At 46.3% G+C, this 15,271-nt stretch overlaps 1 protein-coding gene across 2 annotated transcripts in view; it reads left to right on the top strand.

Annotated features, from left to right (window-relative positions):
- Positions 1-15,271, top strand: part of RABGAP1 (RAB GTPase activating protein 1) — an 855,191-nt gene that overhangs the window by 60,637 nt on the left and 779,283 nt on the right. For both annotated transcript variants that reach the window (XM_078641966.1, XM_078641967.1), the window contains one exon: positions 4,447-4,625. The gene's annotated coding sequence lies outside the window, so the exon portion shown is untranslated. The remainder of the gene's footprint in view (positions 1-4,446; positions 4,626-15,271) is intronic.

Below are 15,271 nucleotides of genomic sequence, written 5' to 3'. Positions count from 1 at the left end.
ACGCTTATGGTGGACAAAATGATTCAGAAAAGGGGGTGGTGATGAACAGAGTGCCTGAATTAAGCAGACCACTCTTACCCAGTCCAAAGATCAGGGCTTGATCCATCACCGTTTTTTAGCTCACTGCACCATCCCAGCTCAGAACTTGGCTATATGCAAATTAGTCCGTTCCTGTCCCAGTGCATGATGGGAACAGGGCAAACCAAACTACCAAGCCAATTCTTGTACTGGGAAGGAAACAAGCTTCCGGGGACCGGTTTCTGCCATTTCAGGCGTCGTCGGCCCGGCTTGCTTGAATCCTGATGGTGCAATGAGCAAGGGACTCACATCTGAGTATACCCTTCCACGCTTATGGTGGACAAAATGATTCAGAAAAGGGGGCAGCTTGTCTCCTTTCTGGTGAAGAATTGGCTTGGTAGTTTGGTCTGCCCTGTTCCCATGATGCACTGGGCCAGGGACAGACTAATTTGCATATAGCCAGGTTCTGAGCTGGGATGGGGCAGTGAGCTAAATAACGGTGATGGATCAAGCCCTGATCTTTGAACTGGGTAAGAGTGGTCTGCTTAATTCAGACACTCTGTTCATCACCACCCCCTTTTCTGAATCGTTTTTGGCCACTACAGGTGTGGCAGGGTATACTCAGACATGAGTCCCTTGCTCACTGCTCCATCAGGATTCAAGCAAGCTGGGCCGACGAGGCTGAAATGCCAGAAACCGGTCCCCGGCAGCTTGTCTCCTTTCTGGTGAAGAATTGGCTTGGTAGTTTGGTCTGCCCTGTTCCCATGATGCACTGGGCCAGGGACAGACTAATTTGCATATAGCCAGGTTCTGAGCTGGGATGGGGCAGTGAGCTAAATAACTGTGATGGATCAAGCCCTGATCTTTGGACTGGGTAAGAGTGGTCTGCCTAATTCAGACACTCTGTTCATCACCACCCCCTTTTCTGAATCTTAGTACAGAGTACGGCCTGAGGGCCCTAAATGGAAGGACAAGCTCGGACAGGGGGGGTGCCCATACATATAATAGGCCCAACCACACACCAAGAATCGATTACATCTTGCTTGATGTGTGCTTGTGGAGCTCAGTGAGGGATATGGTAATATTACCTACAGTTGAAAGTGATCATAATCTGTTGTCCCTCACTTTAGCTCCGTGGTGGTCTGTCAGTGGTGGAGGTCCCGTATCTAGCGCTATAGTTGACCTGGGTGAGGCGGAGGTATCCCTTTGCGGTAGACGCTTAAAGTGGTCAAAACTTCTCCTGTCTGCCGGAAAACTTGAGGTTGTGTCCCAATTATTGGCCTTAGTCCACCAGAATTTAGGCGTAGTTGAAGGGGGCTCGGGGGAGGCATGTGAAGTATTTTGTGGACTAACTGGGGCCTTGACAAATTTGTTTACTGTGCGTAAGAGGCATGGTGGGGCAAAAGAAAGGGCCAACAGAAGAGATGGCTGGTACAACCACAACTGTAGGGAGGCGAAAAAAAACCTAGTTGAGGCAGTCAAAGCAAAATCTCAAGTTAGGATAAAGGAGGCTAGGAAGGTCTATGCTAAATTGATCCAGTTAGCAAAGAAGCAATGGGAGGAGAAATTCTGGGCAGAGTTGTTGGTTGCTAGTAAGGATAAAGATACTAGGGGGTTCTGGAAATTGATAGGCTCCCGTAATAGACCCGACGACACTCTGAGAACTTGTACCATCCCACCCCAGAATTGGTTCCGTCATTTCGGGGCCTTGTATTCAGCGATAGAAGGGCCACTAAACGAGCCAACTCTAATTTCCTTTTCAATGGAGGATAGCTCTTTTGGCTTGTTTACATCCCGGGAGGTGGAGAATGCCATCAAAACCGTGGTCCCACTGAAAGCTGCAGGCTCCCAGGGGATTTTCTGCGGGCCTACCCATCGGATTGGGGTCAAATAATTTCGGCCCTCTTGAATGCTATCTTGGAGGGCGGCCCGATCCCAGAGTCATGGAGAGGGGCAGTGGTAGTCCCCATATACAAAAAGGGAAGCAGAGACATTCCAGGGAACTATAGGCCAATAAGCCTGATTGACTCTACACAAAAAGTTGCTGGAAAAGTAATTCTGGGGAGAATTCTTCAATGGGTGGATGAGAACCAAGTCCTATCGGACTTTCAAGCAGGCTTCCGCCCAGGAACTGGTACAATTGAGCAGGTCTTTAGGCTAACATTACTGCACTGGAAGGTGGTGGAGCTGGGCAAGGGCAGTCTTTATTTGGCCTTCATTGACTTGAAGATTCCCTTTGACCTAGTTCCCAGGGAAGAACTCTGGAGGGTTCTCCATCGCCTGGGCCTGCCCCCGTACATTTTGTTCCTTTTAATGAAACTCCACACGAGCAATTTTGCCCAGGTTCGCTGGGGTAGAAATGGCGAAACAACAGATAGGATTCCCGTCTGTAGGGGAGTCAGACAGGGTTGCGTGTTAGCTCCCACACTATTTTCCCTCTATGTAAATGGTGTGGTGGAGCATCTCCTAAAGGAACCTGCGGACACACCCTGTCTGGGGGGTGTGCGATCCCAACATTGTTTGCGGATGACACTCTGCTCATTTCAAAGACCCCTCAGGGGCTCCAGAAGTTGTTGACCCGCTTTCAGGACTTTTGTGAATCTAGAGGGCTGGTGATAAACGTAGAAAAAACAAAATATCTTATACTACGCCCGCCAAGGAAACTAGGTCACCCTCCTATTCTGAACTCAGTCCCTTTGGAGAAGGTGACCGAATTTGACTATTTGGGTCTACGCCTGAATGATAAAATGAGTTGGCCATCACACATTGACAAGATGGTCCTCTGTCACAAAAGGGTAGGAGGTGCTTTACTCAAGGAATAGCATGCATCTCCCAGATCCACAGTGGCGCCTGCAATTGAGATTTACAAGGCAAGGGGGGTCACATCTGCCCTGTATGGAGCGGAGTTATGGGGTCACTGTAATTTGGAACCCTTATCCAAGACTGAAAACAAGTTCCTGAAGGACCTCCTAGCTCTCCCCCTGAGCACCCCAACAGTTCCAGTGCTCTTGGATTTGGGCTGCAAAAGTATTAAAGACCAGGCCCGCCTTCGTCCATTGCTCCTGTGGTCCCGCATATGGAGGGTCCCTGAATTAAAATCCTATGCCGACGGCCTATTGGAAATATTGAACATGGGGGGTTGGAACAAGATCAAGTGGCTGAGGGACACAAAAATGCTTTTGGGGGAACTGGGCCTAGGAGATTGCTGGACCTCAAGATCTGCCCCTCCTAAGGCAGTCCTCAAAAAATTATATTGGGATTGGGTTTCGTGTCACCTATTTGGGAATCCACATCATTGCAATTCGACGGCAGCGTTTCTCAAAATAAAGGATGTGGTATTATACGAACCCTATATGGACCTAATTACTATGCCACTGGACAAGGCCCTTTACTTCAAGTTTAGAGTTGGTACCCTACCACTAAAAGCAACTATATCGAAGTGGAAGTCCTATGCCCATTTATCCCCCTTTTGTGCTTGTTGTCCAACTAGGCCTGAGACGGTGGCACATGTACTCTTCGTGTGCCCAGACTACATCCATCCCAAGAGAAACTGGTTGAAACCCCTTTTCAAACGCTTGGGAACACGTATGCATTCGGTGGCTCTTCGAATTTTATTGACTGATACCTCTCCACCTATAGTCTGTGGTGTCTCTAAATTTTTAAAACGTTCCTGGTTGATTCGAAGCAATAGATTGACTATATCGGTTTAATTCTTTTTTAGCTAATTTATCTTGGGGAGCTCCCTAAAATTTTTATATATTTTAAGAAATGTATGACATACGTGTGTTTTTTCCTAAAAAATGTTGTTTTTAATGTATGATATGCTTGTAAGATATCTTTTGCATATCGAATAAAGCTTTCAACCAGTAAAACATTCTGTTGCATTAACGTTCCAGTTTTTTGCCCACCATAAATGGATGGTGATTTCTTCAAGCATTTTCATTCTGAACTATTGTGAGTCTGGTGGCCATTATGCAGGTTAGCAGGTTCCAGGCATGTGTCTCAAATCGTGTGTGTCTATTATGACTATTCTCATTGAAACAGTTTTGCACATTTGGTAATGCAAATCCGTTTCATATATTTGAGCTGAAGTCGTTTTTCATAAAAATCAACCCTGAGCCACAATAAAGTGTGGCATTACAACTGGCTTTCACTAGACTAATCAAATGTCAAGCTTTTTACGTTGAGTCAGAGCTGGTTGACTGAACTGTATTACACTTTGCACCATTGGTCTGCCATAGCTCTTTCCCTCTCTGCCCGATAATTGTTTTACTCGCAACAAAAAATGTCTGCCTGACGAATCCTAATCTTGAGTGTTTAAATCACTTTTTTAGTATCTGGCAAGGATTTTACACTGAGATGTCTACTCTTAAGTCTGTAACCATAACACTACAAAGTTGCTTCCATTGTGTTTTATCCCCTCCACAGGTCACTCAGAGTATTTACAGCGCGCTTCATGACCCTGCCCCTCTGATCAGATGACCTGCCCTTACTGAGCTCCTACTCTCTCTCTAGCTCCCAGCCCGGTTACGAAGGCTTGTTGGATTGCCGCCAAAGGGAGATGCCAGGAAACCGCCTTCCAGACCTCTTCTTCCCTCGAGCAACAGGTAAATGAACTCTGCTTGTAAAGTGTTATTTTTATTGCAAAGCGTGGGCAGCCCACATGCTTCAAAACCCCTTTCCCATCTTCTCCTCACCTTGCAGAACTTCACGGTAAAAGACGGAAAAGGGAAGGATATCTATGTATTGCATCTACCCTGTTTGGGCCTAATGCAAGACGTCTTCCCTCCTATCCCTATATCCCTTCTCTCAGAACCCTCCTCTTGTCATTCTATTTATAGTTCCTAATCTGACTACATTTTTCTACAGGATTAGTCACCAAACCACTCGCACACCCCTCGACCCATGTCCCTCTTCGGTAGGTTGCATTTATGTCACTCTTGGGTGGACCCTTCTGACTATATATTGTAGCTCGTTGTATATTACCCATTCTTTTGGATTGCACCCTCTTGCACTTTGGTAGACTCCAAAGGCATATTCTGTGTTTTTTGTATATAATGGTTGTTCCTCTTCTGCTCCTGAGTAAACTTCTCAGGCATTTACTTTTTAAACATTTTATTTATTTATTTATTTAGCCACTTGCAGAGAACACATTCTTAGACCAAGCATGCAGAAGGATAAAACATAATACATTTTGATCATTCCCAAAAAAAACCATATAGGTTACGCCACCAAACAAATTAAACCACAAAAAAACAGATCATATACTTCCTCCAATCTCTTTTAAAAAAGGAGTACATATATCTAGTTTTGAGGGGGTGACCGCTATGTAAGTAATATCGGATATCGGCCTCCCGAAGATCATTTATTAATGTATTGCAGGTGTTAGATACTCAATAGGAGCCCCCCAGATCTTAATGCCCCTACTCCGTTTCTGTAACCCTTTGATGGCATAAAGGCTAGTTTCCAATTTACATATAGCATACAGCCTTCCTCTCCACATTTCAAAAGTAGGGTGTTCTTTCTACCGCCACAATGCTATACATAGTCTAGCCACTGCCACTGCAACAGCAATATATATATATATATATTACATTTCTTTTTTTTTTTTTTTTTTTTTTAAAAACCTTTATTGCACAATGTTAAGAAACAAATACGGGCCTACAACCATCCGGCCGGCCTCAACAACGTTTTGGAGCACATCAGCACACAATACGGCATCGCAACAGTATTTCAAACAAAGTAAAGTTGATTCGAGTCACACCGGAAGACATGTACTACTGGGAAGCAGGAGAGAGGAAGGTTCGTCGTTAAAGGTTTTCCTTTTTTTTTTCTTGTAAATAAAGAATAGTAAGCTGGAAAGACTAGAAAGGATCAAGGACCAAACATATCAAGCAAAATTGAAGTGGGCAACGCACAGCAAAGAATCCAGCAAGCATGAAGACATCTTCAAAATGGCGGCATCACAACAGTACAAAAGGATTGACCATCGCAGAACGCGTCGTGCGCCAGGTGCTACCCACCCCCTTACAACTAACACCAGTGACCCAAAGAAAAAGGGGAAAGAAAAAGGCTCATAAAGAAAAATAAAGGCCCATAGAAACCAAAAAGAGAAAATAACATCCCCCCACCCTACAAGCATGCAAAGGCTACGGCCTACCCCCCCCTTGCAATGTGTCTGTCGCCCCAAAAGAGTACCCGAAATGAAGAAGAAAGAAAAGAGCAGAAAGAAAAAGAAGGCATATATTACCGGAGGAGGGCCATCCATAAATACCCAAAACAGCCAGTAAGAATCGTATCAGCCACCCCATCCCGGACCCCCAATGAAACGTAGCCAACGTCCAGCTCCCCCGTCTATCTATCATCGGTAAAAAATTTTGTCGAAGGAACTGAGAGGAGGGCCAGTTCTAAATGCTCCCGGTCCGCCCAGCCACCCATACATCCCCACCACAGCTATCACAAGCGAAGCAGCAAACTTGCAAATACAAGTACAGATGGGGAGAATCAAATCTCGTTGTGCGTCTGGTTCATACAGTCCATATACGTAGCAGTCCCATCCCCATCCCCGCCAGTCAAGAAATCAATCCCACATAGAAAACCGCCTAACCCTGACCCGATCTCGGATGCCCCTCTGAACAAACCCCTCGACGAATGCCAACCCCCTCTGAAACAAAGAGACAAGATGGACGCCAAAAGGGAGGGGGAGACTCGTAGAAACAAAATGGACGGTGCCAAATACCCAAAAGTCCGTTAATCTCAGCAAAGGGAGCCTCCGAATTGTTCTGGTAGTACAAGCTCCACAAAGGAAAAAACGGAGGCCACAGTGAAAGAGCCTTAAAGGGGGCCAGAAGTCGCTTAGCCGGCAGTCCTGTCGATGACAATGGGAACAAGGACAAAGAAGCAGTCCCCGGATGGGGAAACAAAGTATCACAGGCAGAGCTGGTAAACGGCAGTCTACAGACGCCAATCCAGTCGTCATCAGTCTCACCACCGCTGGAAGCACTTGAAAACACAGTAGCACACTCAGGCACCAACAAGGGAGTGTACAATTGTTGCTGGGAACAGTCCTTCCGCTCCCGCTCCAAATCAAAAGTTATACCATCGAGCTTCTCGCCTAGCCTGCGGGAGCCAAGATACAGCTCCGATCGCAGATCACAAAGGGCAGTCAGGATATCACCACAGAACAGTGCAGGCTGTGGTCCCCCTGTATCTGGATCACAAGAGGGTATATGCAATTCGGTCTCAAGCCCGGATACGGTGCAGCAGTCCCAGGGCGAGGGTGGGCTATCTTCTCCACTCCGCGATTCAGTGGGTATATCCATCATGCCGATAATCCGACGGCAAAAGCATGGGCGGGTGCGGCATGAATCAACAACTGCCCTATCCTCCGTTGCCGCCAGCTGCAGTCCAGCGTCGTCAGCGAGGAGCCGCCATCGGCTAAGACAGGTAGTCAGGGCGAATGGGCGATCCACCGATTCCGGGCAAACCCCGCAATGGAGTCCAAGCAGCACTCACCCAGCACTGAACAAAGGAACCGTTCATGCAGTGCGATCTGCCCTCCAAGCGCGAGGTAGTTTCGGTAGGCGGCTGTCCACGGCAACCAGTTCACTACGGTCCGTGACCCATAAAGAAAGCGACTGTTCCCAGGCTCCAGGTGTCATGCAGGCAGGCCGGCCGTCACCGCTCCAGCGAGGTCCGGCAGCGAGCGGCGGTTTACACCGGGGTCCAAGGTATCGGGATGGTTATCAGGTTATCTCCGAGCTCCGGACGAGCAGAGATTCCGGAGAAACATGGGTGAAGTCAGCACACAGTCCCGGTCTGACATCCGATAAAATAGAGCAGGATTCCAGGCAGGATAGCAATGCGGGGCTCAAGGGCTGGCGGAGCCGGGAGCCTACACGTCCGCTCCGGTCGCCATCTTGGCTCCTCCCCCAGAATATTACATTTCTAAATGTCTACATTCCCTGTGCTAGCACACCATCTTCTAAGACCCCCAATAACATAACTGTAGTATCTGTATCATCACAATCTGCACCCCTGTAACTTCCGTCAGAAAGGTCTGCATCACATTATTTAGTTGTTTCAATTCTGGACATGTTGAAAACATATGGACTATACCTGCCTGATCCATCCCACACAGAGTGCACTAAATTAAACATGGTTTTATACTGTTGTGTTTTAAGATAGGAGGAGATTAAGAGTTTTATCAGCTAATATGAGACTCTGGCAGAATATTTCCTCAGAGGAACAGCCTGGTGTTCTATTTAGCATTCTGTGCCTCTACATCATCCTTTTGTATTTCAATAAGTGTTTGGTATAGGTTTCCAATCCTTCTTCGTCCCTTCACTGCCTCTAGTAAGTTATTTTTCTGTGCTAGGCGTGAAGCATCACCTCTTTTAATCAAATAGTCACAAACCTTTAACTATTTTAAATCGTCTGCGTATGTCCTGACACCACTGCTGTCTACTACGTTTCCTAGAGTCTGAGTTTCTTTACATCTCATAATACCATCCGAGAAAATAGATGGAAGTAAAGCTGGAGCGTCTGTGGGGGTATAATAATTAATCCTACCAATCTGCAGATAGCTCCTAATCTGAAGCCAAGCCTTATGGGCAGCCTGGACCACCTTGAAGAGAGGTTTTTAAACTTTTTTTTTTATAATAACTGGGCTCAAGAATCTTAAAAAACTAATCTCTGTTGGAACCCAATAGTATCTGAAAAATATGAGGTGTTTCATCTGTACTTTCCTCATTTTCCACAACTAATAGAATTCCCATATGTTGTAGTAAGCATGCCCAATAGTAAAACTGAAAATTGGGAACCGCCCATCCCCTCGTTCTCGCGGAAGGGTCATACATTTCATAGCTCAACTGGGTTTACCCTGGGCCCACAGGAAGCTGCTACATATAGACTGTAATTTCTAAATCTGTTTCCCTGTAATTTCTAATGGGACCGCCCTGAAAAAATTAGGGACCTTTGGCAGGATATTAATTTTTAGGACATTACATCTTCCCAGCATTGACCAGTGTAGGCCTTCCATCCTATCTAATTCCTTTTTAATCTTGCTTAGCATAGGGTCCCAATCGGTCAAAACCATCTTATCAAGAAACGCATTCAGACGCACTCCTAGATACGTTGCCTCGTTTATAACTCGAGGAGCATTAAAGTGCTCTTGGTCTGTACATATAACCTGTGTCTTAGCCAGATTCAACTTATAGCCTGAGCTCCTCCCGTATATTGATGCTAGTTGTCTGTCTCTACCAAAGTATTGTATTGTATTGTATTGTATTGTATTGTAATTGCATTTATATAGTGGTGGCAGGATCCGACAAAACTATCATTATATCATTTGCGTAAGCTAATAAATTAACCTGTTCCTGCCTGGGGCTCAGTGGTTGTATATTTAGCCTATATTGCAGTAGGTTTAGGAACGGGTTAATATATAACGCAAATAGCAGAGGAGGACAGGGGCAACCATGTCTGGTCTCCCTTTATATAGATACTGGGTTCCATTCATGTCCCAACGTGCAGACCCGAGCATTTGGTGATCTGAACATAGTTTTAACTGCCCGGATGAATCCAGTTCTGAACCCTTGCCACCTCATAGTTGACCATAATAAATTCCCAGGAGACGGTGTCGAACGCTTTTTCTGCGTCCAATAGAATCACTCCACATGCAAGTTTATGTGTATTGGCGATATCTAACAGTGCCGTAACTCTACCTATGTGGTTGACCGTGCCTCTTCCTGGTATAAATCCATGCTGGTGGACCGAGACTAAAAGCGTAATCACTTGAGAGAGTCACACGGTCAATATTTTTGTGTAAATCTTCCCATCACTGTTTGGGCGAGATTGGTCTGAACGACCCTGGAAGTGTAGGTGGCTTATCTTTTTTTGAGAAATATGATTATACTGGCTGCATCCTATGAGGCTGGGGCATCACCCTTCTGTGCCTCACGAAATACAGTGAGCATATCTGATTGTATCTCTGGTAAAAAAGAGTTTATTAAATTCCAGAGGGAGCCTATCTGGGCCAGCAGCTTTCCCTATAGCTAATCAGACCCTCCAGTATTTCGCGGTTTGCCCCAAAATCGGAACTTTTGTAAAGATTTTGGCAATTTTTACATAAGGGCCCGCGAAAATGAAGCATAATTCTTCAATTTTCATTGCACCGAAGTAGGTCTGCTTACAGAGAAGGTTAGAGATCCCTAGTCTAACACAGCCCCCACCATTAATAAGGGTTCAGCCTGCTTTAAGGGGACACGGCCAGAGACTGATGTATGTCTGCAGCAGGTAGTGCGGATGTCGGATGGGTAGCTGGTAGTAAGGCATGGCCACACATGCATGCACAAGGGGCTGGCTAGTTGGGCACCGCACAGCGGGCTGCACTTTCACGTCCGGGCGCTCCAGAAAATCCGAACGACTTTCGATCCCTTGCAGTGGACAGAATGGAGCAGAAGAGAGCCATTCCAAGAAGGGGGGCCACGATGTGATTGCCAAAGCTTCCGGTTCTGAAACTAGCTGCCGCAGAGCATTATGAATACCTTACACATCAAGTGTCATGCCCTTGACTCACTAGGGCACAGAATATGCAAAACGTGTGACTTTGTTGCATACTGGCAAATGTAAAGGGTAGAAACACCACTACGAGCTCACGCCATCTAAAGTGACAGTGTGCATTTAAGATCAACACGTACATATATGCTGACTAAATGAGAACAAGCGCCTTCGATTACAGCTGCAAAAATCATATGAAAATTGATGGACGGAGACCCATAATAAACATTGTGGGTGCCAGCAGCTGATCTCTCATTCCTAAGCAGGGAGAGAACACATACACCATCAATACATGCATCACAAAACTTCTACAGCAGTTATGATGAGCTCAAGAGATTTATGAGCTGCTAACATGTGCTGACGAAACATTCAACGTCAGCCCATATACTCATGTTCTACTTCATGTTACTGCAATAAATCACGGAAATAAGCGGTTTTATTTTTTTCAAGTAGATTTATTTCTTGCTAACAATATACTTAAATTCTAAAATAGAAAGCCCTTTTTAATAAACCTTTCAAATTCAGAAGTTGCTTTAATATATGAAAGTATGGGTTGTCTCAATGCATCAATATATATTTTAAATACAGGCACATTGGACATAGAAGGTGAGGGGGTAACATGGCCAACTAGAGCATGGGCGTCAATTCACTAAAATGCTAGGGGAAGTGGAAGGGACATCACTGGAAATAACATAATATCAGGGCCTATTTCAAGGTGGAATACTCTGCTAAAACAGTTTCCATTGTTTTAGAGCTGGAAATGAATGATTATGAGTAAAATAAAGTGCCGCAAAAATGCTGCTAAATTTCCATATTTGTGTCGCTACATTTCCATATTTGAGCCGCTAAATTTGCTAATCCATGCCGCAATAACCTGGGGGGTCTGGCTAATGCGCATACAGCTTCAACAAGCTCTTCCATTGTAATCTGTTCCACTAATATTCTCTGATCCTCTTCATTCAGCATCTTCCTATAGGGATCCTTCTAAAGGTCTTCCATTCCCCCTGGGTAATAATATCCTCAGAGTACAGCCCCCCCATAGAAAGCCGAAAGACCTCCAAGATCCCCTCTGGTGTTTCTACTATATTACCCGTCGAATCCTCAATTGCCGTAATAGTATTTTAGCCTCCTTACATCTAATTTTCTTGGCCAAGCATCTACCAGTTGCCTCGCCAGACTCGTAATACGCTCTCCTGAAAAGATGGTATTTCTTTGCTATGTCTTTGGCCCACTCCTCGTTTATCCTGGCTTTACAGCATGCAACCACAGTTTGTGCCAGTGTAGTGCCTAATTTCCCCTGAACTGCCTCTATCAACACGTATTCAGCATGTTGCAAATGAATATATAGCCCCAGTAGGTGCTGCCTACGTTGTTTTTGTACATGTAGCCCAACGCTCAATATCTCCCCCCTGAACCCTGCTTTAATAGCATCCCAAACTACGTCACATTTAGTGGAGTTTCGATTTATGGCCAAGAACTGAGTTAACCATTGCCCTATATGACAAATGAATTCTTGATTTAATAACCACTCCCTATCGGAAGAGAATGTTCCTCTGGAACGTGCCAAACGATACGTTGTAAGTTTCAGGAGGACCGGGTTATGATCCAAGGTAATTCGGGGAAAATCTGTATATGTGCGTCTACTAAGTGAGTTTTAGTTACAAAAAGTAGTCTAATTTGGGTAACTTTTGATGTGGACAGGAGTAATATGTTGTAGGAGAGTAGGGTCTGCTATCCTATGGTCACCCCAAATTTTAGCTTTTTGCTTCACTGGTTTTCGACTACTGAGGCTGTGGGCCTGCTAATCAGACCCCCAGCCTGCTGTTCTCTCTCTAAATTATTAATACATGTGCTATAGGTACATACCACAATTGGAAATGGACTCCTTGTCAGCCCCTGTACCATGCACTATAGGTGCTCAGGGCATAGGTGCCACCAAGGCCTACCAGGGGCTGCAGCATATATTTTGCCACCCCTGGCTGGTTCTTAAATTGACACAACTGGCTGATCACTCAGCTGAGGCAAGATGGTGTAATCACCTCTTGCTTAGATATAGTATACCTATATCTAAACCTATATCTGGACACATATAAACCTGTGAGCCACTCCTATGGAAGTCCTTATCAATCTTGGAGGCAGAGTGCGTGGTTTAATGTGAGATGGAGCTCCTAGCATGAGCTGAGCCTGTGTGCAGCTGTCGGGAACAACTCCCTAAGTTGTTTCAGGATAATGCCATACCATATACTATTAAGTGCATTATAATCCTCGCGGTTATATAGCAACTTTGGTTTGGCTTTATCAAAACATGTCGTGTAAGGTGTCATACGATTTGGAATACTATCCCCTCGCCAGTTCTGGCGACTGGGATAGCATTCCAACCCTCTAGAGGGAGAAGACATGTTACTTTGCTTAAATGCGGTTGATTTTTAAAAGAGCCTCAGATCCACAAAATGGATGCTTCTGCCACAGACACGGGTCTGACCCCCTGCAGATGACCGAAACTCAGCGAAGGGGGCCTGGACAAAGGGTTTCCTGTCGCAGGGAGGTGTCCCACCTCCCCAGACAGGAGATAGTGGATTGTAGCAGGGAGGTTTGAAAGAAACCAGACACTGCATGGGGAGCACAAGGCTGCCCCTTGCATAATCCGGCCAAACCGGTTCTGGGGCACACCAGCCCCCGTCCCAGCGCGGCCTGGATCAAAGGAAAGGGGTGTACCCACCCCCTTCTTGGGTCCCACCCATAGGAGGGGACCTAGCAGGTAATCCAGCCCCCTAGATTGGTATAAGAATGGGAGCAGTGCCAATGCACTTCAGATTATCCTGATGAAACATAAGAAACGAAACTCTGGACCCTTCGACATCCTACTCAACGTAGAAGACTGAAGAATCTCCCTTGTGGTCAAGGAGTGACCACCCTGTGCAAACGGGCACCATCCAGCACCTCGACATCTGCTTTGTTGCAGTTCCCGCCGGAACTCGAGCGACAGAGATCGACGAGATCAAGCTTGCCTGCCTTCTTACAGCCCGATCCACAATCCCTGCAGAGCTGAGACCCGTGGAGGCGACCGGAAGCGTGGGGCACGCCATCTTGAAAAGACCACGAGACGCTGACCGTGCAGCCCACGAGTGACCCTCGAAGCTGTACACCGGGGTTTGAGAAGCCCCAACCCTGAGCCCCTCTTGCACCGAAGTTCAGCCCTCCACACTCGACGAGTGCTGCGTGGGGCCCTTCTGCTTCTTTTGGCTCAACGCGTTGGCCCAGTCACTTGCCAGCTGGCTTGTGGCCCCTGTGCCGACGAAAACCGAAATACGACTTGTGATTCTGGTTGCTCCAGATTTACCCTTCTGGTCTGGGTGAGAAGCAATCTTCCAGTTCCGCGTGGATTGCTTTTGCCAAGTGTTTGCTCCAATCTTGAAGCCGACAGCGCCGATGGCGAGAGCCTACGTGGGACAGCTCGTGACCCGTTCCTGGACGTCGCAGATGCCCCAGAGCCGATGTGGCAGCGGAGAGAAGCTCCTCGACAACCACCTGATTGCGCCCGACATTGCCTGGTTCCATCCTGGTTCCACCCTGGTCACTGCTGAGTGACCCAGACTCTGTCCCCTCTGCTTTCAGGTACTTTACGACTCTGATCCACCCTTGGATCACACCGGACACTTCTCCTTCACATCGCCTGCAGCCTCTTCAGCTTCAAGCACCCAGAACCTGCACGACGAAACCCGACGCCACTTCGAACCTCTGCACCCGCTTCCTGTGGGTGAGGTAACATTGCAACGCCGGTGTTCCCACACTGGTACACACCTCTAGGGTCTGTGACTAAAGTTTTATCCTTCTAGGTTCAGCGGAAGTATCCTAAAACTCTATTTGTGTAACTTTTACGCACCATTGACTTGCATTGGTGCATGCGTGTGCTTTAAGCCCTGCACCCGAATCCCGCGGGCTTTTCCCGACTTCAGCATTGCTTGTCCCGACTGCTCCCAGCGATTCCCTAGGCCCTAGGCCTAACCACTGTTCGATTGGTATCTCTTATACCACTTTCTTAGTATATGGTCTGAGTGGCCCCTCGCCCTCATCCATAATTGTGCAACTTTGTATGTTATACTGTGCTTTTGATTTAACGCTTGTACTGGGGATTATTTTGAGAATAAATACATATATTTTTATAATATATACTTGTGTGGTGTCCTTTCATTTGATATTACAGGACTGTGATTGGTAAAACAGCTCGCTTAACACCACCTCTTGAGTTAAGCCTTCAAGGCTGCTTAGTCTATGCTACCATTAAGCTAGCTTGTCTACAAGGTTGACTTACAACCAGACACCATAAGGGATTGTTTGGACTGATACAAGGTGGTTCCAGAATTGGAAACATCATATATCAGGCCAACTTCTCACATATGTGTAGCCCGGATCTGGATGTTTCAACCTAGGCCATACATCAACTAAGCCATGTTCATAAATAAGGTGCTGTAAGGCTTTATATACTTTACGTTTCCTGCCATAATATTTAGCTCTCCTCCCCCCCCCCCCCCCCCCCTCCTCCCAGCCCGAGGGTCACTTCTCCCAATTAAATATTAAAGTCCCCCGTCAATATCCAAGACATTGCCCAGGTAGCTAGTTCTATATTTAATAACCTGAGTTTCATCATTATTAGAGCCATATGCAGGGCCTATTGTAAATTTCTCGTTGGCCACTA

The sequence above is a fragment of the Lissotriton helveticus genome, chromosome 5_1 (assembly GCF_964261635.1).
Source record: "Lissotriton helveticus chromosome 5_1, aLisHel1.1, whole genome shotgun sequence".
NCBI lineage: Eukaryota > Metazoa > Chordata > Amphibia > Caudata > Salamandridae > Lissotriton > Lissotriton helveticus.
The sequence above is the reverse complement of the archived record's forward strand: the minus strand, read 5'-3'. Positions and strand labels throughout refer to the sequence as shown.